Source organism: Rhinoderma darwinii, assembly GCF_050947455.1.
Source record: "Rhinoderma darwinii isolate aRhiDar2 chromosome 5 unlocalized genomic scaffold, aRhiDar2.hap1 SUPER_5_unloc_38, whole genome shotgun sequence".
NCBI classification, from domain to species: Eukaryota; Metazoa; Chordata; class Amphibia; order Anura; family Rhinodermatidae; genus Rhinoderma; species Rhinoderma darwinii.
This window is the reverse complement of record NW_027461796.1, coordinates 16,987-39,480: the sequence shown is the minus strand read 5'-3', so window position 1 is coordinate 39,480 and position 22,494 is coordinate 16,987. Positions and strand designations below refer to the sequence as shown.

Here is a 22,494-nt window from a genome sequence, read left to right as displayed (position 1 = left end):
TAAAGTTCAGACGGAACTTTGCACGTGTCATAGTGGAGCCCTCAGGATTCCAGAGCCAGCTTTCTGACATCATAATGGGGCCTCAGAGATAAAAGCCTGGGCCCAGGCAGTGTTGGTCAGTGCTGCTCAGCAGGCAGCACTGGACTGGACTGGATTACAGCTGATACAAGGTGTGAAGGAACAAGGGGTGGCTGTGGGCATGCACTTGCTGCCGCTGCCAGTGTTTATCTGCATGGCAGCAGGGCATTTGGGCGTTGCCAGGAAGGCGTTTTTATGTAGATTCCTCCTCTTTCAGCACTGCATTGTGGTGCAAGCAAAAGAAGCAAATCCTGTCTGGCTTCCTCTCCGGCCTTTATTCACCTCCCGTGTAGCTGTGAGTGTGTGAGCCTGCAGGGCCCCATGGAATTGCCTAGAAGTAGGCTGAATCGCTGCAAGGGCTGAACAGCAGTATCGGGCAGGCTCGGGCAACGCGCGGCCCGTTCGGGTTATCGCTTCTCGGCCTTTTGGCTAAGATCAAGTGTAGTATCTGTTCTTATCAGTTTAATATCTGATACGTCCCCTATCTGGGGACCATATATTAAATGGATTTTTAGAACAGGGAGATGGAAATAGAGCTTGCTCTGTCCACTCCACGCATTGACCTGGTATTGCAGTATTTCCAGGACCGGTGCACCCTTTCCTTATGTGTTGACTAAAAGCAGATTCCAAAAGTGTTTTTTGTCTTTGCTATTGTTTCTGTCTTTCTGAAGGGATCTCCCCTTTTAATCCCATTATTTCAACACCTGTTGGACAATGCATGAGTGATAATGAGCTCATTGATTAAATGCAATTAATGAATAGATTGCCACCTCTTGTTGTGTGTCGTCTGTGTTTCTGTGTTTCCGGCATTTCACATTGGAACACCTCATTCACCTTCCTTGTCTTCTCTCCGCCCTCCCTTTTAGGTAAGTTAAAGAGCTGCACCTGAGCCAGCCACTGATTGATTGATTGATTGATTGATTGATTGATTGATTGATTGATTGATGCAGCACAACAGTCAAATAGTGGAGTGGAGTAGGGGAACAGCAAACAGCCAATAAAGCAGCCCGCCCGCTCGCCTGCCCGCCACAATGGACCTACCTGTGTACACTAGATGGATGTGATGGAATGTACTGTCGTCCCTACATTTCAAGAAGAAGTAAGAATTGCAGTTGCAACAAAGCCTTGCTTGCCTACAAAGAGAGCAGCAATTTGGATTTGTTACTATGTTACCTAGAAGAATAACAAACTGTGCAAGGATGGAGGTTGTAGGAGCAAGGAGAAGTTGTCTGTAAAGTTGGTGGATGCCTATTTTCCATTTTGCAGTCCCTTGTCTCCCTCTTGTGGCCTCCTGGAGGCAACTAGCTGTGCAAAAAAAAGACAGCCTGGCGGCCGGCTGTTGCAGTGTTGCCCTCTCAGGCAACACTGAGTGACTGACTGAGCCTCACCGTCTTATATAAAGTTCAGACGGAACTTTGCACGTGTCATAGTGGAGCCCTCAGGATTCCAGAGCCAGCTTTCTGACATCATAATGGGGCCTCAGAGATAAAAGCCTGGGCCCAGGCAGTGTTGGTCAGTGCTGCTCAGCAGGCAGCACTGGACTGGACTGGATTACAGCTGATACAAGGTGTGAAGGAACAAGGGGTGGCTGTGGGCATGCACTTGCTGCCGCTGCCAGTGTTTATCTGCATGGCAGCAGGGCATTTGGGCGTTGCCAGGAAGGCGTTTTTATGTAGATTCCTCCTCTTTCAGCACTGCATTGTGGTGCAAGCAAAAGAAGCAAATCCTGTCTGGCTTCCTCTCCGGCCTTTATTCACCTCCCGTGTAGCTGTGAGTGTGTGAGCCTGCAGGGCCCCATGGAATTGCCTAGAAGTAGGCTGAATCGCTGCAAGGGCTGAACAGCAGTATCGGGAAGGCTCGGGCAACGCGCGGCCCGTTCGGGTTATCGCTTCTCGGCCTTTTGGCTAAGATCAAGTGTAGTATCTGTTCTTATCAGTTTAATATCTGATACGTCCCCTATCTGGGGACCATATATTAAATGGATTTTTAGAACAGGGAGATGGAAATAGAGCTTGCTCTGTCCACTCCACGCATTGACCTGGTATTGCAGTATTTCCAGGACCGGTGCACCCTTTCCTTATGTGTTGACTAAAAGCAGATTCCAAAAGTGTTTTTTGTCTTTGCTATTGTTTCTGTCTTTCTGAAGGGATCTCCCCTTTTAATCCCATTATTTCAACACCTGTTGGACAATGCATGAGTGATAATGAGCTCATTGATTAAATGCAATTAATGAATAGATTGCCACCTCTTGTTGTGTGTCGTCTGTGTTTCTGTGTTTCCGGCATTTCACATTGGAACACCTCATTCACCTTCCTTGTCTTCTCTCCGCCCTCCCTTTTAGGTAAGTTAAAGAGCTGCACCTGAGCCAGCCACTGATTGATTGATTGATTGATTGATTGATTGATTGATTGATTGATTGATTGATTGATGCAGCACAACAGTCAAATAGTGGAGTGGAGTAGGGGAACAGCAAACAGCCAATAAAGCAGCCCGCCCGCTCGCCTGCCCGCCACAATGGACCTACCTGTGTACACTAGATGGATGTGATGGAATGTACTGTCGTCCCTACATTTCAAGAAGAAGTAAGAATTGCAGTTGCAACAAAGCCTTGCTTGCCTACAAAGAGAGCAGCAATTTGGATTTGTTACTATGTTACCTAGAAGAATAACAAACTGTGCAAGGATGGAGGTTGTAGGAGCAAGGAGAAGTTGTCTGTAAAGTTGGTGGATGCCTATTTTCCATTTTGCAGTCCCTTGTCTCCCTCTTGTGGCCTCCTGGAGGCAACTAGCTGTGCAAAAAAAAGACAGCCTGGCGGCCGGCTGTTGCAGTGTTGCCCTCTCAGGCAACACTGAGTGACTGACTGAGCCTCACCGTCTTATATAAAGTTCAGACGGAACTTTGCACGTGTCATAGTGGAGCCCTCAGGATTCCAGAGCCAGCTTTCTGACATCATAATGGGGCCTCAGAGATAAAAGCCTGGGCCCAGGCAGTGTTGGTCAGTGCTGCTCAGCAGGCAGCACTGGACTGGACTGGATTACAGCTGATACAAGGTGTGAAGGAACAAGGGGTGGCTGTGGGCATGCACTTGCTGCCGCTGCCAGTGTTTATCTGCATGGCAGCAGGGCATTTGGGCGTTGCCAGGAAGGCGTTTTTATGTAGATTCCTCCTCTTTCAGCACTGCATTGTGGTGCAAGCAAAAGAAGCAAATCCTGTCTGGCTTCCTCTCCGGCCTTTATTCACCTCCCGTGTAGCTGTGAGTGTGTGAGCCTGCAGGGCCCCATGGAATTGCCTAGAAGTAGGCTGAATCGCTGCAAGGGCTGAACAGCAGTATCGGGCAGGCTCGGGCAACGCGCGGCCCGTTCGGGTTATCGCTTCTCGGCCTTTTGGCTAAGATCAAGTGTAGTATCTGTTCTTATCAGTTTAATATCTGATACGTCCCCTATCTGGGGACCATATATTAAATGGATTTTTAGAACAGGGAGATGGAAATAGAGCTTGCTCTGTCCACTCCACGCATTGACCTGGTATTGCAGTATTTCCAGGACCGGTGCACCCTTTCCTTATGTGTTGACTAAAAGCAGATTCCAAAAGTGTTTTTTGTCTTTGCTATTGTTTCTGTCTTTCTGAAGGGATCTCCCCTTTTAATCCCATTATTTCAACACCTGTTGGACAATGCATGAGTGATAATGAGCTCATTGATTAAATGCAATTAATGAATAGATTGCCACCTCTTGTTGTGTGTCGTCTGTGTTTCTGTGTTTCCGGCATTTCACATTGGAACACCTCATTCACCTTCCTTGTCTTCTCTCCGCCCTCCCTTTTAGGTAAGTTAAAGAGCTGCACCTGAGCCAGCCACTGATTGATTGATTGATTGATTGATTGATTGATTGATTGATTGATTGATTGATTGATTGATGCAGCACAACAGTCAAATAGTGGAGTGGAGTAGGGGAACAGCAAACAGCCAATAAAGCAGCCCGCCCGCTCGCCTGCCCGCCACAATGGACCTACCTGTGTACACTAGATGGATGTGATGGAATGTACTGTCGTCCCTACATTTCAAGAAGAAGTAAGAATTGCAGTTGCAACAAAGCCTTGCTTGCCTACAAAGAGAGCAGCAATTTGGATTTGTTACTATGTTACCTAGAAGAATAACAAACTGTGCAAGGATGGAGGTTGTAGGAGCAAGGAGAAGTTGTCTGTAAAGTTGGTGGATGCCTATTTTCCATTTTGCAGTCCCTTGTCTCCCTCTTGTGGCCTCCTGGAGGCAACTAGCTGTGCAAAAAAAAGACAGCCTGGCGGCCGGCTGTTGCAGTGTTGCCCTCTCAGGCAACACTGAGTGACTGACTGAGCCTCACCGTCTTATATAAAGTTCAGACGGAACTTTGCACGTGTCATAGTGGAGCCCTCAGGATTCCAGAGCCAGCTTTCTGACATCATAATGGGGCCTCAGAGATAAAAGCCTGGGCCCAGGCAGTGTTGGTCAGTGCTGCTCAGCAGGCAGCACTGGACTGGACTGGATTACAGCTGATACAAGGTGTGAAGGAACAAGGGGTGGCTGTGGGCATGCACTTGCTGCCGCTGCCAGTGTTTATCTGCATGGCAGCAGGGCATTTGGGCGTTGCCAGGAAGGCGTTTTTATGTAGATTCCTCCTCTTTCAGCACTGCATTGTGGTGCAAGCAAAAGAAGCAAATCCTGTCTGGCTTCCTCTCCGGCCTTTATTCACCTCCCGTGTAGCTGTGAGTGTGTGAGCCTGCAGGGCCCCATGGAATTGCCTAGAAGTAGGCTGAATCGCTGCAAGGGCTGAACAGCAGTATCGGGCAGGCTCGGGCAACGCGCGGCCCGTTCGGGTTATCGCTTCTCGGCCTTTTGGCTAAGATCAAGTGTAGTATCTGTTCTTATCAGTTTAATATCTGATACGTCCCCTATCTGGGGACCATATATTAAATGGATTTTTAGAACAGGGAGATGGAAATAGAGCTTGCTCTGTCCACTCCACGCATTGACCTGGTATTGCAGTATTTCCAGGACCGGTGCACCCTTTCCTTATGTGTTGACTAAAAGCAGATTCCAAAAGTGTTTTTTGTCTTTGCTATTGTTTCTGTCTTTCTGAAGGGATCTCCCCTTTTAATCCCATTATTTCAACACCTGTTGGACAATGCATGAGTGATAATGAGCTCATTGATTAAATGCAATTAATGAATAGATTGCCACCTCTTGTTGTGTGTCGTCTGTGTTTCTGTGTTTCCGGCATTTCACATTGGAACACCTCATTCACCTTCCTTGTCTTCTCTCCGCCCTCCCTTTTAGGTAAGTTAAAGAGCTGCACCTGAGCCAGCCACTGATTGATTGATTGATTGATTGATTGATTGATTGATTGATTGATTGATTGATGCAGCACAACAGTCAAATAGTGGAGTGGAGTAGGGGAACAGCAAACAGCCAATAAAGCAGCCCGCCCGCTCGCCTGCCCGCCACAATGGACCTACCTGTGTACACTAGATGGATGTGATGGAATGTACTGTCGTCCCTACATTTCAAGAAGAAGTAAGAATTGCAGTTGCAACAAAGCCTTGCTTGCCTACAAAGAGAGCAGCAATTTGGATTTGTTACTATGTTACCTAGAAGAATAACAAACTGTGCAAGGATGGAGGTTGTAGGAGCAAGGAGAAGTTGTCTGTAAAGTTGGTGGATGCCTATTTTCCATTTTGCAGTCCCTTGTCTCCCTCTTGTGGCCTCCTGGAGGCAACTAGCTGTGCAAAAAAAAGACAGCCTGGCGGCCGGCTGTTGCAGTGTTGCCCTCTCAGGCAACACTGAGTGACTGACTGAGCCTCACCGTCTTATATAAAGTTCAGACGGAACTTTGCACGTGTCATAGTGGAGCCCTCAGGATTCCAGAGCCAGCTTTCTGACATCATAATGGGGCCTCAGAGATAAAAGCCTGGGCCCAGGCAGTGTTGGTCAGTGCTGCTCAGCAGGCAGCACTGGACTGGACTGGATTACAGCTGATACAAGGTGTGAAGGAACAAGGGGTGGCTGTGGGCATGCACTTGCTGCCGCTGCCAGTGTTTATCTGCATGGCAGCAGGGCATTTGGGCGTTGCCAGGAAGGCGTTTTTATGTAGATTCCTCCTCTTTCAGCACTGCATTGTGGTGCAAGCAAAAGAAGCAAATCCTGTCTGGCTTCCTCTCCGGCCTTTATTCACCTCCCGTGTAGCTGTGAGTGTGTGAGCCTGCAGGGCCCCATGGAATTGCCTAGAAGTAGGCTGAATCGCTGCAAGGGCTGAACAGCAGTATCGGGCAGGCTCGGGCAACGCGCGGCCCGTTCGGGTTATCGCTTCTCGGCCTTTTGGCTAAGATCAAGTGTAGTATCTGTTCTTATCAGTTTAATATCTGATACGTCCCCTATCTGGGGACCATATATTAAATGGATTTTTAGAACAGGGAGATGGAAATAGAGCTTGCTCTGTCCACTCCACGCATTGACCTGGTATTGCAGTATTTCCAGGACCGGTGCACCCTTTCCTTATGTGTTGACTAAAAGCAGATTCCAAAAGTGTTTTTTGTCTTTGCTATTGTTTCTGTCTTTCTGAAGGGATCTCCCCTTTTAATCCCATTATTTCAACACCTGTTGGACAATGCATGAGTGATAATGAGCTCATTGATTAAATGCAATTAATGAATAGATTGCCACCTCTTGTTGTGTGTCGTCTGTGTTTCTGTGTTTCCGGCATTTCACATTGGAACACCTCATTCACCTTCCTTGTCTTCTCTCCGCCCTCCCTTTTAGGTAAGTTAAAGAGCTGCACCTGAGCCAGCCACTGATTGATTGATTGATTGATTGATTGATTGATTGATGCAGCACAACAGTCAAATAGTGGAGTGGAGTAGGGGAACAGCAAACAGCCAATAAAGCAGCCCGCCCGCTCGCCTGCCCGCCACAATGGACCTACCTGTGTACACTAGATGGATGTGATGGAATGTACTGTCGTCCCTACATTTCAAGAAGAAGTAAGAATTGCAGTTGCAACAAAGCCTTGCTTGCCTACAAAGAGAGCAGCAATTTGGATTTGTTACTATGTTACCTAGAAGAATAACAAACTGTGCAAGGATGGAGGTTGTAGGAGCAAGGAGAAGTTGTCTGTAAAGTTGGTGGATGCCTATTTTCCATTTTGCAGTCCCTTGTCTCCCTCTTGTGGCCTCCTGGAGGCAACTAGCTGTGCAAAAAAAAGACAGCCTGGCGGCCGGCTGTTGCAGTGTTGCCCTCTCAGGCAACACTGAGTGACTGACTGAGCCTCACCGTCTTATATAAAGTTCAGACGGAACTTTGCACGTGTCATAGTGGAGCCCTCAGGATTCCAGAGCCAGCTTTCTGACATCATAATGGGGCCTCAGAGATAAAAGCCTGGGCCCAGGCAGTGTTGGTCAGTGCTGCTCAGCAGGCAGCACTGGACTGGACTGGATTACAGCTGATACAAGGTGTGAAGGAACAAGGGGTGGCTGTGGGCATGCACTTGCTGCCGCTGCCAGTGTTTATCTGCATGGCAGCAGGGCATTTGGGCGTTGCCAGGAAGGCGTTTTTATGTAGATTCCTCCTCTTTCAGCACTGCATTGTGGTGCAAGCAAAAGAAGCAAATCCTGTCTGGCTTCCTCTCCGGCCTTTATTCACCTCCCGTGTAGCTGTGAGTGTGTGAGCCTGCAGGGCCCCATGGAATTGCCTAGAAGTAGGCTGAATCGCTGCAAGGGCTGAACAGCAGTATCGGGCAGGCTCGGGCAACGCGCGGCCCGTTCGGGTTATCGCTTCTCGGCCTTTTGGCTAAGATCAAGTGTAGTATCTGTTCTTATCAGTTTAATATCTGATACGTCCCCTATCTGGGGACCATATATTAAATGGATTTTTAGAACAGGGAGATGGAAATAGAGCTTGCTCTGTCCACTCCACGCATTGACCTGGTATTGCAGTATTTCCAGGACCGGTGCACCCTTTCCTTATGTGTTGACTAAAAGCAGATTCCAAAAGTGTTTTTTGTCTTTGCTATTGTTTCTGTCTTTCTGAAGGGATCTCCCCTTTTAATCCCATTATTTCAACACCTGTTGGACAATGCATGAGTGATAATGAGCTCATTGATTAAATGCAATTAATGAATAGATTGCCACCTCTTGTTGTGTGTCGTCTGTGTTTCTGTGTTTCCGGCATTTCACATTGGAACACCTCATTCACCTTCCTTGTCTTCTCTCCGCCCTCCCTTTTAGGTAAGTTAAAGAGCTGCACCTGAGCCAGCCACTGATTGATTGATTGATTGATTGATTGATTGATTGATTGATTGATTGATTGATGCAGCACAACAGTCAAATAGTGGAGTGGAGTAGGGGAACAGCAAACAGCCAATAAAGCAGCCCGCCCGCTCGCCTTCCCGCCACAATGGACCTACCTGTGTACACTAGATGGATGTGATGGAATGTACTGTCGTCCCTACATTTCAAGAAGAAGTAAGAATTGCAGTTGCAACAAAGCCTTGCTTGCCTACAAAGAGAGCAGCAATTTGGATTTGTTACTATGTTACCTAGAAGAATAACAAACTGTGCAAGGATGGAGGTTGTAGGAGCAAGGAGAAGTTGTCTGTAAAGTTGGTGGATGCCTATTTTCCATTTTGCAGTCCCTTGTCTCCCTCTTGTGGCCTCCTGGAGGCAACTAGCTGTGCAAAAAAAAGACAGCCTGGCGGCCGGCTGTTGCAGTGTTGCCCTCTCAGGCAACACTGAGTGACTGACTGAGCCTCACCGTCTTATATAAAGTTCAGACGGAACTTTGCACGTGTCATAGTGGAGCCCTCAGGATTCCAGAGCCAGCTTTCTGACATCATAATGGGGCCTCAGAGATAAAAGCCTGGGCCCAGGCAGTGTTGGTCAGTGCTGCTCAGCAGGCAGCACTGGACTGGACTGGATTACAGCTGATACAAGGTGTGAAGGAACAAGGGGTGGCTGTGGGCATGCACTTGCTGCCGCTGCCAGTGTTTATCTGCATGGCAGCAGGGCATTTGGGCGTTGCCAGGAAGGCGTTTTTATGTAGATTCCTCCTCTTTCAGCACTGCATTGTGGTGCAAGCAAAAGAAGCAAATCCTGTCTGGCTTCCTCTCCGGCCTTTATTCACCTCCCGTGTAGCTGTGAGTGTGTGAGCCTGCAGGGCCCCATGGAATTGCCTAGAAGTAGGCTGAATCGCTGCAAGGGCTGAACAGCAGTATCGGGCAGGCTCGGGCAACGCGCGGCCCGTTCGGGTTATCGCTTCTCGGCCTTTTGGCTAAGATCAAGTGTAGTATCTGTTCTTATCAGTTTAATATCTGATACGTCCCCTATCTGGGGACCATATATTAAATGGATTTTTAGAACAGGGAGATGGAAATAGAGCTTGCTCTGTCCACTCCACGCATTGACCTGGTATTGCAGTATTTCCAGGACCGGTGCACCCTTTCCTTATGTGTTGACTAAAAGCAGATTCCAAAAGTGTTTTTTGTCTTTGCTATTGTTTCTGTCTTTCTGAAGGGATCTCCCCTTTTAATCCCATTATTTCAACACCTGTTGGACAATGCATGAGTGATAATGAGCTCATTGATTAAATGCAATTAATGAATAGATTGCCACCTCTTGTTGTGTGTCGTCTGTGTTTCTGTGTTTCCGGCATTTCACATTGGAACACCTCATTCACCTTCCTTGTCTTCTCTCCGCCCTCCCTTTTAGGTAAGTTAAAGAGCTGCACCTGAGCCAGCCACTGATTGATTGATTGATTGATTGATTGATTGATTGATTGATTGATTGATTGATGCAGCACAACAGTCAAATAGTGGAGTGGAGTAGGGGAACAGCAAACAGCCAATAAAGCAGCCCGCCCGCTCGCCTGCCCGCCACAATGGACCTACCTGTGTACACTAGATGGATGTGATGGAATGTACTGTCGTCCGTACATTTCAAGAAGAAGTAAGAATTGCAGTTGCAACAAAGCCTTGCTTGCCTACAAAGGGAGCAGCAATTTGGATTTGTTACTATGTTACCTAGAAGAATAACAAACTGTGCAAGGATGGAGGTTGTAGGAGCAAGGAGAAGTTGTCTGTAAAGTTGGTGGATGCCTATTTTCCATTTTGCAGTCCCTTGTCTCCCTCTTGTGGCCTCCTGGAGGCAACTAGCTGTGCAAAAAAAAGACAGCCTGGCGGCCGGCTGTTGCAGTGTTGCTCAGGCAACACTGAGTGACTGACTGAGCCTCACCGTCTTATATAAAGTTCAGACGGAACTTTGCACGTGTCATAGTGGAGCCCTCAGGATTCCAGAGCCAGCTTTCTGACATCATAATGGGGCCTCAGAGATAAAAGCCTGGGCCCAGGCAGTGTTGGTCAGTGCTGCTCAGCAGGCAGCACTGGACTGGACTGGATTACAGCTGATACAAGGTGTAAAGGAACAAGGGGTGGCTGTGGGCATGCACTTGCTGCCGCTGCCAGTGTTTATCTGCATGGCAGCAGGGCATTTGGGCGTTGCCAGGAAGGCGTTTTTATGTAGATTCCTCCTCTTTCAGCACTGCATTGTGGTGCAAGCAAAAGAAGCAAATCCTGTCTGGCTTCCTCTCCGGCCTTTATTCACCTCCCGTGTAGCTGTGAGTGTGTGAGCCTGCAGGGCCCCATGGAATTGCCTAGAAGTAGGCTGAATCGCTGCAAGGGCTGAACAGCAGTATCGGGCAGGCTCGGGCAACGCGCGGCCCGTTCGGGTTATCGCTTCTCGGCCTTTTGGCTAAGATCAAGTGTAGTATCTGTTCTTATCAGTTTAATATCTGATACGTCCCCTATCTGGGGACCATATATTAAATGGATTTTTAGAACAGGGAGATGGAAATAGAGCTTGCTCTGTCCACTCCACGCATTGACCTGGTATTGCAGTATTTCCAGGACCGGTGCACCCTTTCCTTATGTGTTGACTAAAAGCAGATTCCAAAAGTGTTTTTTGTCTTTGCTATTGTTTCTGTCTTTCTGAAGGGATCTCCCCTTTTAATCCCATTATTTCAACACCTGTTGGACAATGCATGAGTGATAATGAGCTCATTGATTAAATGCAATTAATGAATAGATTGCCACCTCTTGTTGTGTGTCGTCTGTGTTTCTGTGTTTCCGGCATTTCACATTGGAACACCTCATTCACCTTCCTTGTCTTCTCTCCGCCCTCCCTTTTAGGTAAGTTAAAGAGCTGCACCTGAGCCAGCCACTGATTGATTGATTGATTGATTGATTGATTGATTGATTGATTGATTGATTGATTGATTGATTGATGCAGCACAACAGTCAAATAGTGGAGTGGAGTAGGGGAACAGCAAACAGCCAATAAAGCAGCCCGCCCGCTCGCCTGCCCGCCACAATGGACCTACCTGTGTACACTAGATGGATGTGATGGAATGTACTGTCGTCCCTACATTTCAAGAAGAAGTAAGAATTGCAGTTGCAACAAAGCCTTGCTTGCCTACAAAGAGAGCAGCAATTTGGATTTGTTACTATGTTACCTAGAAGAATAACAAACTGTGCAAGGATGGAGGTTGTAGGAGCAAGGAGAAGTTGTCTGTAAAGTTGGTGGATGCCTATTTTCCATTTTGCAGTCCCTTGTCTCCCTCTTGTGGCCTCCTGGAGGCAACTAGCTGTGCAAAAAAAAGACAGCCTGGCGGCCGGCTGTTGCAGTGTTGCCCTCTCAGGCAACACTGAGTGACTGACTGAGCCTCACCGTCTTATATAAAGTTCAGACGGAACTTTGCACGTGTCATAGTGGAGCCCTCAGGATTCCAGAGCCAGCTTTCTGACATCATAATGGGGCCTCAGAGATAAAAGCCTGGGCCCAGGCAGTGTTGGTCAGTGCTGCTCAGCAGGCAGCACTGGACTGGACTGGATTACAGCTGATACAAGGTGTGAAGGAACAAGGGGTGGCTGTGGGCATGCACTTGCTGCCGCTGCCAGTGTTTATCTGCATGGCAGCAGGGCATTTGGGCGTTGCCAGGAAGGCGTTTTTATGTAGATTCCTCCTCTTTCAGCACTGCATTGTGGTGCAAGCAAAAGAAGCAAATCCTGTCTGGCTTCCTCTCCGGCCTTTATTCACCTCCCGTGTAGCTGTGAGTGTGTGAGCCTGCAGGGCCCCATGGAATTGCCTAGAAGTAGGCTGAATCGCTGCAAGGGCTGAACAGCAGTATCGGGCAGGCTCGGGCAACGCGCGGCCCGTTCGGGTTATCGCTTCTCGGCCTTTTGGCTAAGATCAAGTGTAGTATCTGTTCTTATCAGTTTAATATCTGATACGTCCCCTATCTGGGGACCATATATTAAATGGATTTTTAGAACAGGGAGATGGAAATAGAGCTTGCTCTGTCCACTCCACGCATTGACCTGGTATTGCAGTATTTCCAGGACCGGTGCACCCTTTCCTTATGTGTTGACTAAAAGCAGATTCCAAAAGTGTTTTTTGTCTTTGCTATTGTTTCTGTCTTTCTGAAGGGATCTCCCCTTTTAATCCCATTATTTCAACACCTGTTGGACAAGGCATGAGTGATAATGAGCTCATTGATTAAATGCAATTAATGAATAGATTGCCACCTCTTGTTGTGTGTCGTCTGTGTTTCTGTGTTTCCGGCATTTCACATTGGAACACCTCATTCACCTTCCTTGTCTTCTCTCCGCCCTCCCTTTTAGGTAAGTTAAAGAGCTGCACCTGAGCCAGCCACTGATTGATTGATTGATTGATTGATTGATTGATTGATTGATTGATTGATTGATTGATTGATTGATTGATGCAGCACAACAGTCAAATAGTGGAGTGGAGTAGGGGAACAGCAAACAGCCAATAAAGCAGCCCGCCCGCTCGCCTGCCCGCCACAATGGACCTACCTGTGTACACTAGATGGATGTGATGGAATGTACTGTCGTCCCTACATTTCAAGAAGAAGTAAGAATTGCAGTTGCAACAATGCCTTGCTTGCCTACAAAGAGAGCAGCAATTTGGATTTGTTACTATGTTACCTAGAAGAATAACAAACTGTGCAAGGATGGAGGTTGTAGGAGCAAGGAGAAGTTGTCTGTAAAGTTGGTGGATGCCTATTTTCCATTTTGCAGTCCCTTGTCTCCCTCTTGTGGCCTCCTGGAGGCAACTAGCTGTGCAAAAAAAAGACAGCCTGGCGGCCGGCTGTTGCAGTGTTGCCCTCTCAGGCAACACTGAGTGACTGACTGAGCCTCACCGTCTTATATAAAGTTCAGACGGAACTTTGCACGTGTCATAGTGGAGCCCTCAGGATTCCAGAGCCAGCTTTCTGACATCATAATGGGGCCTCAGAGATAAAAGCCTGGGCCCAGGCAGTGTTGGTCAGTGCTGCTCAGCAGGCAGCACTGGACTGGACTGGATTACAGCTGATACAAGGTGTGAAGGAACAAGGGGTGGCTGTGGGCATGCACTTGCTGCCGCTGCCAGTGTTTATCTGCATGGCAGCAGGGCATTTGGGCGTTGCCAGGAAGGCGTTTTTATGTAGATTCCTCCTCTTTCAGCACTGCATTGTGGTGCAAGCAAAAGAAGCAAATCCTGTCTGGCTTCCTCTCCGGCCTTTATTCACCTCCCGTGTAGCTGTGAGTGTGTGAGCCTGCAGGGCCCCATGGAATTGCCTAGAAGTAGGCTGAATCGCTGCAAGGGCTGAACAGCAGTATCGGGCAGGCTCGGGCAACGCGCGGCCCGTTCGGGTTATCGCTTCTCGGCCTTTTGGCTAAGATCAAGTGTAGTATCTGTTCTTATCAGTTTAATATCTGATACGTCCCCTATCTGGGGACCATATATTAAATGGATTTTTAGAACAGGGAGATGGAAATAGAGCTTGCTCTGTCCACTCCACGCATTGACCTGGTATTGCAGTATTTCCAGGACCGGTGCACCCTTTCCTTATGTGTTGACTAAAAGCAGATTCCAAAAGTGTTTTTTGTCTTTGCTATTGTTTCTGTCTTTCTGAAGGGATCTCCCCTTTTAATCCCATTATTTCAACACCTGTTGGACAATGCATGAGTGATAATGAGCTCATTGATTAAATGCAATTAATGAATAGATTGCCACCTCTTGTTGTGTGTCGTCTGTGTTTCTGTGTTTCCGGCATTTCACATTGGAACACCTCATTCACCTTCCTTGTCTTCTCTCCGCCCTCCCTTTTAGGTAAGTTAAAGAGCTGCACCTGAGCCAGCCACTGATTGATTGATTGATTGATTGATTGATTGATTGATTGATGCAGCACAACAGTCAAATAGTGGAGTGGAGTAGGGGAACAGCAAACAGCCAATAAAGCAGCCCGCCCGCTCGCCTGCCCGCCACAATGGACCTACCTGTGTACACTAGATGGATGTGATGGAATGTACTGTCGTCCCTACATTTCAAGAAGAAGTAAGAATTGCAGTTGCAACAAAGCCTTGCTTGCCTACAAAGAGAGCAGCAATTTGGATTTGTTACTATGTTACCTAGAAGAATAACAAACTGTGCAAGGATGGAGGTTGTAGGAGCAAGGAGAAGTTGTCTGTAAAGTTGGTGGATGCCTATTTTCCATTTTGCAGTCCCTTGTCTCCCTCTTGTGGCCTCCTGGAGGCAACTAGCTGTGCAAAAAAAAGACAGCCTGGCGGCCGGCTGTTGCAGTGTTGCCCTCTCAGGCAACACTGAGTGACTGACTGAGCCTCACCGTCTTATATAAAGTTCAGACGGAACTTTGCACGTGTCATAGTGGAGCCCTCAGGATTCCAGAGCCAGCTTTCTGACATCATAATGGGGCCTCAGAGATAAAAGCCTGGGCCCAGGCAGTGTTGGTCAGTGCTGCTCAGCAGGCAGCACTGGACTGGACTGGATTACAGCTGATACAAGGTGTGAAGGAACAAGGGGTGGCTGTGGGCATGCACTTGCTGCCACTGCCAGTGTTTATCTGCATGGCAGCAGGGCATTTGGGCGTTGCCAGGAAGGCGTTTTTATGTAGATTCCTCCTCTTTCAGCACTGCATTGTGGTGCAAGCAAAAGAAGCAAATCCTGTCTGGCTTCCTCTCCGGCCTTTATTCACCTCCCGTGTAGCTGTGAGTGTGTGAGCCTGCAGGGCCCCATGGAATTGCCTAGAAGTAGGCTGAATCGCTGCAAGGGCTGAACAGCAGTATCGGGCAGGCTCGGGCAACGCGCGGCCCGTTCGGGTTATCGCTTCTCGGCCTTTTGGCTAAGATCAAGTGTAGTATCTGTTCTTATCAGTTTAATATCTGATACGTCCCCTATCTGGGGACCATATATTAAATGGATTTTTAGAACAGGGAGATGGAAATAGAGCTTGCTCTGTCCACTCCACGCATTGACCTGGTATTGCAGTATTTCCAGGACCGGTGCACCCTTTCCTTATGTGTTGACTAAAAGCAGATTCCAAAAGTGTTTTTTGTCTTTGCTATTGTTTCTGTCTTTCTGAAGGGATCTCCCCTTTTAATCCCATTATTTCAACACCTGTTGGACAATGCATGAGTGATAATGAGCTCATTGATTAAATGCAATTAATGAATAGATTGCCACCTCTTGTTGTGTGTCGTCTGTGTTTCTGTGTTTCCGGCATTTCACATTGGAACACCTCATTCACCTTCCTTGTCTTCTCTCCGCCCTCCCTTTTAGGTAAGTTAAAGAGCTGCACCTGAGCCAGCCACTGATTGATTGATTGATTGATTGATTGATTGATTGATTGATTGATTGATTGCAGCACAACAGTCAAATAGTGGAGTGGAGTAGGGGAACAGCAAACAGCCAATAAAGCAGCCCGCCCGCTCGCCTGCCCGCCACAATGGACCTACCTGTGTACACTAGATGGATGTGATGGAATGTACTGTCGTCCCTACATTTCAAGAAGAAGTAAGAATTGCAGTTGCAACAAAGCCTTGCTTGCCTACAAAGAGAGCAGCAATTTGGATTTGTTACTATGTTACCTAGAAGAATAACAAACTGTGCAAGGATGGAGGTTGTAGGAGCAAGGAGAAGTTGTCTGTAAAGTTGGTGGATGCCTATTTTCCATTTTGCAGTCCCTTGTCTCCCTCTTGTGGCCTCCTGGAGGCAACTAGCTGTGCAAAAAAAAGACAGCCTGGCGGCCGGCTGTTGCAGTGTTGCCCTCTCAGGCAACACTGAGTGACTGACTGAGCCTCACCGTCTTATATAAAGTTCAGACGGAACTTTGCACGTGTCATAGTGGAGCCCTCAGGATTCCAGAGCCAGCTTTCTGACATCATAATGGGGCCTCAGAGATAAAAGCCTGGGCCCAGGCAGTGTTGGTCAGTGCTGCTCAGCAGGCAGCACTGGACTGGACTGGATTACAGCTGATACAAGGTGTGAAGGAACAAGGGGTGGCTGTGGGCATGCACTTGCTGCCGCTGCCAGTGTTTATCTGCATGGCAGCAGGGCATTTGGGCGTTGCCAGGAAGGCGTTTTTATGTAGATTCCTCCTCTTTCAGCACTGCATTGTGGTGCAAGCAAAAGAAGCAAATCCTGTCTGGCTTCCTCTCCGGCCTTTATTCACCTCCCGTGTAGCTGTGAGTGTGTGAGCCTGCAGGGCCCCATGGAATTGCCTAGAAGTAGGCTGAATCGCTGCAAGGGCTGAACAGCAGTATCGGGCAGGCTCGGGCAACGCGCGGCCCGTTCGGGTTATCGCTTCTCGGCCTTTTGGCTAAGATCAAGTGTAGTATCTGTTCTTATCAGTTTAATATCTGATACGTCCCCTATCTGGGGACCATATATTAAATGGATTTTTAGAACAGGGAGATGGAAATAGAGCTTGCTCTGTCCACTCCACGCATTGACCTGGTATTGCAGTATTTCCAGGACCGGTGCACCCTTTCCTTATGTGTTGACTAAAAGCAGATTCCAAAAGTGTTTTTTGTCTTTGCTATTGTTTCTGTCTTTCTGAAGGGATCTCCCCTTTTAATCCCATTATTTCAACACCTGTTGGACAATGCATGAGTGATAATGAGCTCATTGATTAAATGCAATTAATGAATAGATTGCCACCTCTTGTTGTGTGTCGTCTGTGTTTCTGTGTTTCCGGCATTTCACATTGGAACACCTCATTCACCTTCCTTGTCTTCTCTCCGCCCTCCCTTTTAGGTAAGTTAAAGAGCTGCACCTGAGCCAGCCACTGATTGATTGATTGATTGATTGATTGATTGATTGATTGATTGATTGATTGATTGATTGATTGATGCAGCACAACAGTCAAATAGTGGAGTGGAGTAGGGGAACAGCAAACAGCCAATAAAGCAGCCCGCCCGCTCGCCTGCCCGCCACAATGGACCTACCTGTGTACACTAGATGGATGTGATGGAATGTACTGTCGTCCCTACATTTCAAGAAGAAGTAAGAATTGCAGTTGCAACAAAGCCTTGCTTGCCTACAAAGAGAGCAGCAATTTGGATTTGTTACTATGTTACCTAGAAGAATAACAAACTGTGCAAGGATGGAGGTTGTAGGAGCAAGGAGAAGTTGTCTGTAAAGTTGGTGGATGCCTATTTTCCATTTTGCAGTCCCTTGTCTCCCTCTTGTGGCCTCCTGGAGGCAACTAGCTGTGCAAAAAAAAGACAGCCTGGCGGCCGGCTGTTGCAGTGTTGCCCTCTCAGGCAACACTGAGTGACTGACTGAGCCTCACCGTCTTATATAAAGTTCAGACGGAACTTTGCACGTGTCATAGTGGAGCCCTCAGGATTCCAGAGCCAGCTTTCTGACATCATAATGGGGCCTCAGAGATAAAAGCCTGGGCCCAGGCAGTGTTGGTCAGTGCTGCTCAGCAGGCAGCACTGGACTGGACTGGATTACAGCTGATACAAGGTGTGAAGGAACAAGGGGTGGCTGTGGGCATGCACTTGCTGCCGCTGCCAGTGTTTATCTGCATGGCAGCAGGGCATTTGGGCGTTGCCAGGAAGGCGTTTTTATGTAGATTCCTCCTCTTTCAGCACTGCATTGTGGTGCAAGCAAAAGAAGCAAATCCTGTCTGGCTTCCTCTCCGGCCTTTATTCACCTCCCGTGTAGCTGTGAGTGTGTGAGCCTGCAGGGCCCCATGGAATTGCCTAGAAGTAGGCTGAATCGCTGCAAGGGCTGAACAGCAGTATCGGGCAGGCTCGGGCAACGCGCGGCCCGTTCGGGTTATCGCTTCTCGGCCTTTTGGCTAAGATCAAGTGTAGTATCTGTTCTTATCAGTTTAATATCTGATACGTCCCCTATCTGGGGACCATATATTAAATGGATTTTTAGAACAGGGAGATGGAAATAGAGCTTGCTCTGTCCACTCCACGCATTGACCTGGTATTGCAGTATTTCCAGGACCGGTGCACCCTTTCCTTATGTGTTGACTAAAAGCAGATTCCAAAAGTGTTTTTTGTCTTTGCTATTGTTTCTGTCTTTCTGAAGGGATCTCCCCTTTTAATCCCATTATTTCAACACCTGTTGGACAATGCATGAGTGATAATGAGCTCATTGATTAAATGCAATTAATGAATAGATTGCCACCTCTTGTTGTGTGTCGTCTGTGTTTCTGTGTTTCCGGCATTTCACATTGGAACACCTCATTCACCTTCCTTGTCTTCTCTCCGCCCTCCCTTTTAGGTAAGTTAAAGAGCTGCACCTGAGCCAGCCACTGATTGATTGATTGATTGATTGATTGATTGATTGATTGATTGATTGATGCAGCACAACAGTCAAATAGTGGAGTGGAGTAGGGGAACAGCAAACAGCCAATAAAGCAGCCCGCCCGCTCGCCTGCCCGCCACAATGGACCTACCTGTGTACACTAGATGGATGTGATGGAATGTACTGTCGTCCCTACATTTCAAGAAGAAGTAAGAATTGCAGTTGCAACAAAGCCTTGCTTGCCTACAAAGAGAGCAGCAATTTGGATTTGTTACTATGTTACCTAGAAGAATAACAAACTGTGCAAGGATGGAGGTTGTAGGAGCAAGGAGAAGTTGTCTGTAAAGTTGGTGGATGCCTATTTTCCATTTTGCAGTCCCTTGTCTCCCTCTTGTGGCCTCCTGGAGGCAACTAGCTGTGCAAAAAAAAGACAGCCTGGCGGCCGGCTGTTGCAGTGTTGCCCTCTCAGGCAACACTGAGTGACTGACTGAGCCTCACCGTCTTATATAAAGTTCAGACGGAACTTTGCACGTGTCATAGTGGAGCCCTCAGGATTCCAGAGCCAGCTTTCTGACATCATAATGGGGCCTCAGAGATAAAAGCCTGGGCCCAGGCAGTGTTGGTCAGTGCTGCTCAGCAGGCAGCACTGGACTGGACTGGATTACAGCTGATACAAGGTGTGAAGGAACAAGGGGTGGCTGTGGGCATGCACTTGCTGCCGCTGCCAGTGTTTATCTGCATGGCAGCAGGGCATTTGGGCGTTGCCAGGAAGGCGTTTTTATGTAGATTCCTCCTCTTTCAGCACTGCATTGTGGTGCAAGCAAAAGAAGCAAATCCTGTCTGGCTTCCTCTCCGGCCTTTATTCACCTCCCGTGTAGCTGTGAGTGTGTGAGCCTGCAGGGCCCCATGGAATTGCCTAGAAGTAGGCTGAATCGCTGCAAGGGCTGAACAGCAGTATCGGGCAGGCTCGGGCAACGCGCGGCCCGTTCGGGTTATCGCTTCTCGGCCTTTTGGCTAAGATCAAGTGTAGTATCTGTTCTTATCAGTTTAATATCTGATACGTCCCCTATCTGGGGACCATATATTAAATGGATTTTTAGAACAGGGAGATGGAAATAGAGCTTGCTCTGTCCACTCCACGCATTGACCTGGTATTGCAGTATTTCCAGGACCGGTGCACCCTTTCCTTATGTGTTGACTAAAAGCAGATTCCAAAAGTGTTTTTTGTCTTTGCTATTGTTTCTGTCTTTCTGAAGGGATCTCCCCTTTTAATCCCATTATTTCAACACCTGTTGGACAATGCATGAGTGATAATGAGCTCATTGATTAAATGCAATTAATGAATAGATTGCCACCTCTTGTTGTGTGTCGTCTGTGTTTCTGTGTTTCCGGCATTTCACATTGGAACACCTCATTCACCTTCCTTGTCTTCTCTCCGCCCTCCCTTTTAGGTAAGTTAAAGAGCTGCACCTGAGCCAGCCACTGATTGATTGATTGATTGATTGATTGATTGATTGATTGATTGATTGATTGATTGATGCAGCACAACAGTCAAATAGTGGAGTGGAGTAGGGGAACAGCAAACAGCCAATAAAGCAGCCCGCCCGCTCGCCTGCCCGCCACAATGGACCTACCTGTGTACACTAGATGGATGTGATGGAATGTACTGTCGTCCCTACATTTCAAGAAGAAGTAAGAATTGCAGTTGCAACAAAGCCTTGCTTGCCTACAAAGAGAGCAGCAATTTGGATTTGTTACTATGTTACCTAGAAGAATAACAAACTGTGCAAGGATGGAGGTTGTAGGAGCAAGGAGAAGTTGTCTGTAAAGTTGGTGGATGCCTATTTTCCATTTTGCAGTCCCTTGTCTCCCTCTTGTGGCCTCCTGGAGGCAACTAGCTGTGCAAAAAAAAGACAGCCTGGCGGCCGGCTGTTGCAGTGTTGCCCTCTCAGGCAACACTGAGTGACTGACTGAGCCTCACCGTCTTATATAAAGTTCAGACGGAACTTTGCACGTGTCATAGTGGAGCCCTCAGGATTCCAGAGCCAGCTTTCTGACATCATAATGGGGCCTCAGAGATAAAAGCCTGGGCCCAGGCAGTGTTGGTCAGTGCTGCTCAGCAGGCAGCACTGGACTGGACTGGATTACAGCTGATACAAGGTGTGAAGGAACAAGGGGTGGCTGTGGGCATGCACTTGCTGCTGCTGCCAGTGTTTATCTGCATGGCAGCAGGGCATTTGGGCGTTGCCAGGAAGGCGTTTTTATGTAGATTCCTCCTCTTTCAGCACTGCATTGTGGTGCAAGCAAAAGAAGCAAATCCTGTCTGGCTTCCTCTCCGGCCTTTATTCACCTCCCGTGTAGCTGTGAGTGTGTGAGCCTGCAGGGCCCCATGGAATTGCCTAGAAGTAGGCTGAATCGCTGCAAGGGCTGAACAGCAGTATCGGGCAGGCTCGGGCAACGCGCGGCCCGTTCGGGTTATCGCTTCTCGGCCTTTTGGCTAAGATCAAGTGTAGTATCTGTTCTTATCAGTTTAATATCTGATACGTCCCCTATCTGGGGACCATATATTAAATGGATTTTTAGAACAGGGAGATGGAAATAGAGCTTGCTCTGTCCACTCCACGCATTGACCTGGTATTGCAGTATTTCCAGGACCGGTGCACCCTTTCCTTATGTGTTGACTAAAAGCAGATTCCAAAAGTGTTTTTTGTCTTTGCTATTGTTTCTGTCTTTCTGAAGGGATCTCCCCTTTTAATCCCATTATTTCAACACCTGTTGGACAATGCATGAGTGATAATGAGCTCATTGATTAAATGCAATTAATGAATAGATTGCCACCTCTTGTTGTGTGTCGTCTGTGTTTCTGTGTTTCCGGCATTTCACATTGGAACACCTCATTCACCTTCCTTGTCTTCTCTCCGCCCTCCCTTTTAGGTAAGTTAAAGAGCTGCACCTGAGCCAGCCACTGATTGATTGATTGATTGATTGATTGATTGATTGATTGATTGATTGATTGATTGATTGATTGCAGCACAACAGTCAAATAGTGGAGTGGAGTAGGGGAACAGCAAACAGCCAATAAAGCAGCCCGCCCGCTCGCCTGCCCGCCACAATGGACCTACCTGTGTACACTAGATGGATGTGATGGAATGTACTGTCGTCCCTACATTTCAAGAAGAAGTAAGAATTGCAGTTGCAACAAAGCCTTGCTTGCCTACAAAGAGAGCAGCAATTTGGATTTGTTACTATGTTACCTAGAAGAATAACAAACTGTGCAAGGATGGAGGTTGTAGGAGCAAGGAGAAGTTGTCTGTAAAGTTGGTGGATGCCTATTTTCCATTTTGCAGTCCCTTGTCTCCCTCTTGTGGCCTCCTGGAGGCAACTAGCTGTGCAAAAAAAAGACAGCCTGGCGGCCGGCTGTTGCAGTGTTGCCCTCTCAGGCAACACTGAGTGACTGACTGAGCCTCACCGTCTTATATAAAGTTCAGACGGAACTTTGCACGTGTCATAGTGGAGCCCTCAGGATTCCAGAGCCAGCTTTCTGACATCATAATGGGGCCTCAGAGATAAAAGCCTGGGCCCAGGCAGTGTTGGTCAGTGCTGCTCAGCAGGCAGCACTGGACTGGACTGGATTACAGCTGATACAAGGTGTGAAGGAACAAGGGGTGGCTGTGGGCATGCACTTGCTGCCGCTGCCAGTGTTTATCTGCATGGCAGCAGGGCATTTGGGCGTTGCCAGGAAGGCGTTTTTATGTAGATTCCTCC

At 47.8% G+C, this 22,494-nt stretch overlaps 15 non-coding genes across 15 annotated transcripts; all 15 read left to right on the top strand.

Moving 5' to 3' along the window:
* The first annotated feature begins 487 nt into the window (after nt 1-487).
* Nucleotides 488-678, top strand: LOC142691824 (U2 spliceosomal RNA). Its single transcript, XR_012860340.1, has one exon. It is a non-coding gene; the product is annotated as a U2 spliceosomal RNA (small nuclear RNA).
* A 1,284-nt stretch (nt 679-1,962) lies between these two features.
* Nucleotides 1,963-2,153, top strand: LOC142691823 (U2 spliceosomal RNA). The gene has a single exon (XR_012860339.1). It is a non-coding gene; the product is annotated as a U2 spliceosomal RNA (small nuclear RNA).
* Nucleotides 2,154-3,445: 1,292 nt separating this feature from the next.
* LOC142691822 (U2 spliceosomal RNA) lies at nt 3,446-3,636 on the top strand. Its single transcript, XR_012860338.1, has one exon. It is a non-coding gene; the product is annotated as a U2 spliceosomal RNA (small nuclear RNA).
* A 1,296-nt stretch (nt 3,637-4,932) lies between these two features.
* LOC142691821 (U2 spliceosomal RNA) lies at nt 4,933-5,123 on the top strand. The gene has a single exon (XR_012860337.1). It is a non-coding gene; the product is annotated as a U2 spliceosomal RNA (small nuclear RNA).
* A 1,288-nt stretch (nt 5,124-6,411) lies between these two features.
* On the top strand, nt 6,412-6,602 carry LOC142691819 (U2 spliceosomal RNA). Its single transcript, XR_012860335.1, has one exon. It is a non-coding gene; the product is annotated as a U2 spliceosomal RNA (small nuclear RNA).
* A 1,272-nt stretch (nt 6,603-7,874) lies between these two features.
* Nucleotides 7,875-8,065, top strand: LOC142691818 (U2 spliceosomal RNA). Its single transcript, XR_012860334.1, has one exon. It is a non-coding gene; the product is annotated as a U2 spliceosomal RNA (small nuclear RNA).
* Nucleotides 8,066-9,353: 1,288 nt separating this feature from the next.
* On the top strand, nt 9,354-9,544 carry LOC142691808 (U2 spliceosomal RNA). The gene has a single exon (XR_012860326.1). It is a non-coding gene; the product is annotated as a U2 spliceosomal RNA (small nuclear RNA).
* A 1,284-nt stretch (nt 9,545-10,828) lies between these two features.
* Nucleotides 10,829-11,019, top strand: LOC142691796 (U2 spliceosomal RNA). Its single transcript, XR_012860315.1, has one exon. It is a non-coding gene; the product is annotated as a U2 spliceosomal RNA (small nuclear RNA).
* A 1,300-nt stretch (nt 11,020-12,319) lies between these two features.
* LOC142691784 (U2 spliceosomal RNA) lies at nt 12,320-12,510 on the top strand. Its single transcript, XR_012860304.1, has one exon. It is a non-coding gene; the product is annotated as a U2 spliceosomal RNA (small nuclear RNA).
* A 1,304-nt stretch (nt 12,511-13,814) lies between these two features.
* On the top strand, nt 13,815-14,005 carry LOC142691772 (U2 spliceosomal RNA). Its single transcript, XR_012860293.1, has one exon. It is a non-coding gene; the product is annotated as a U2 spliceosomal RNA (small nuclear RNA).
* A 1,276-nt stretch (nt 14,006-15,281) lies between these two features.
* LOC142691760 (U2 spliceosomal RNA) lies at nt 15,282-15,472 on the top strand. The gene has a single exon (XR_012860282.1). It is a non-coding gene; the product is annotated as a U2 spliceosomal RNA (small nuclear RNA).
* A 1,285-nt stretch (nt 15,473-16,757) lies between these two features.
* Nucleotides 16,758-16,948, top strand: LOC142691747 (U2 spliceosomal RNA). Its single transcript, XR_012860271.1, has one exon. It is a non-coding gene; the product is annotated as a U2 spliceosomal RNA (small nuclear RNA).
* A 1,300-nt stretch (nt 16,949-18,248) lies between these two features.
* Nucleotides 18,249-18,439, top strand: LOC142691735 (U2 spliceosomal RNA). Its single transcript, XR_012860260.1, has one exon. It is a non-coding gene; the product is annotated as a U2 spliceosomal RNA (small nuclear RNA).
* A 1,284-nt stretch (nt 18,440-19,723) lies between these two features.
* LOC142691723 (U2 spliceosomal RNA) lies at nt 19,724-19,914 on the top strand. Its single transcript, XR_012860249.1, has one exon. It is a non-coding gene; the product is annotated as a U2 spliceosomal RNA (small nuclear RNA).
* A 1,292-nt stretch (nt 19,915-21,206) lies between these two features.
* On the top strand, nt 21,207-21,397 carry LOC142691710 (U2 spliceosomal RNA). The gene has a single exon (XR_012860237.1). It is a non-coding gene; the product is annotated as a U2 spliceosomal RNA (small nuclear RNA).
* The last annotated feature ends 1,097 nt before the right edge of the window (nt 21,398-22,494 follow it).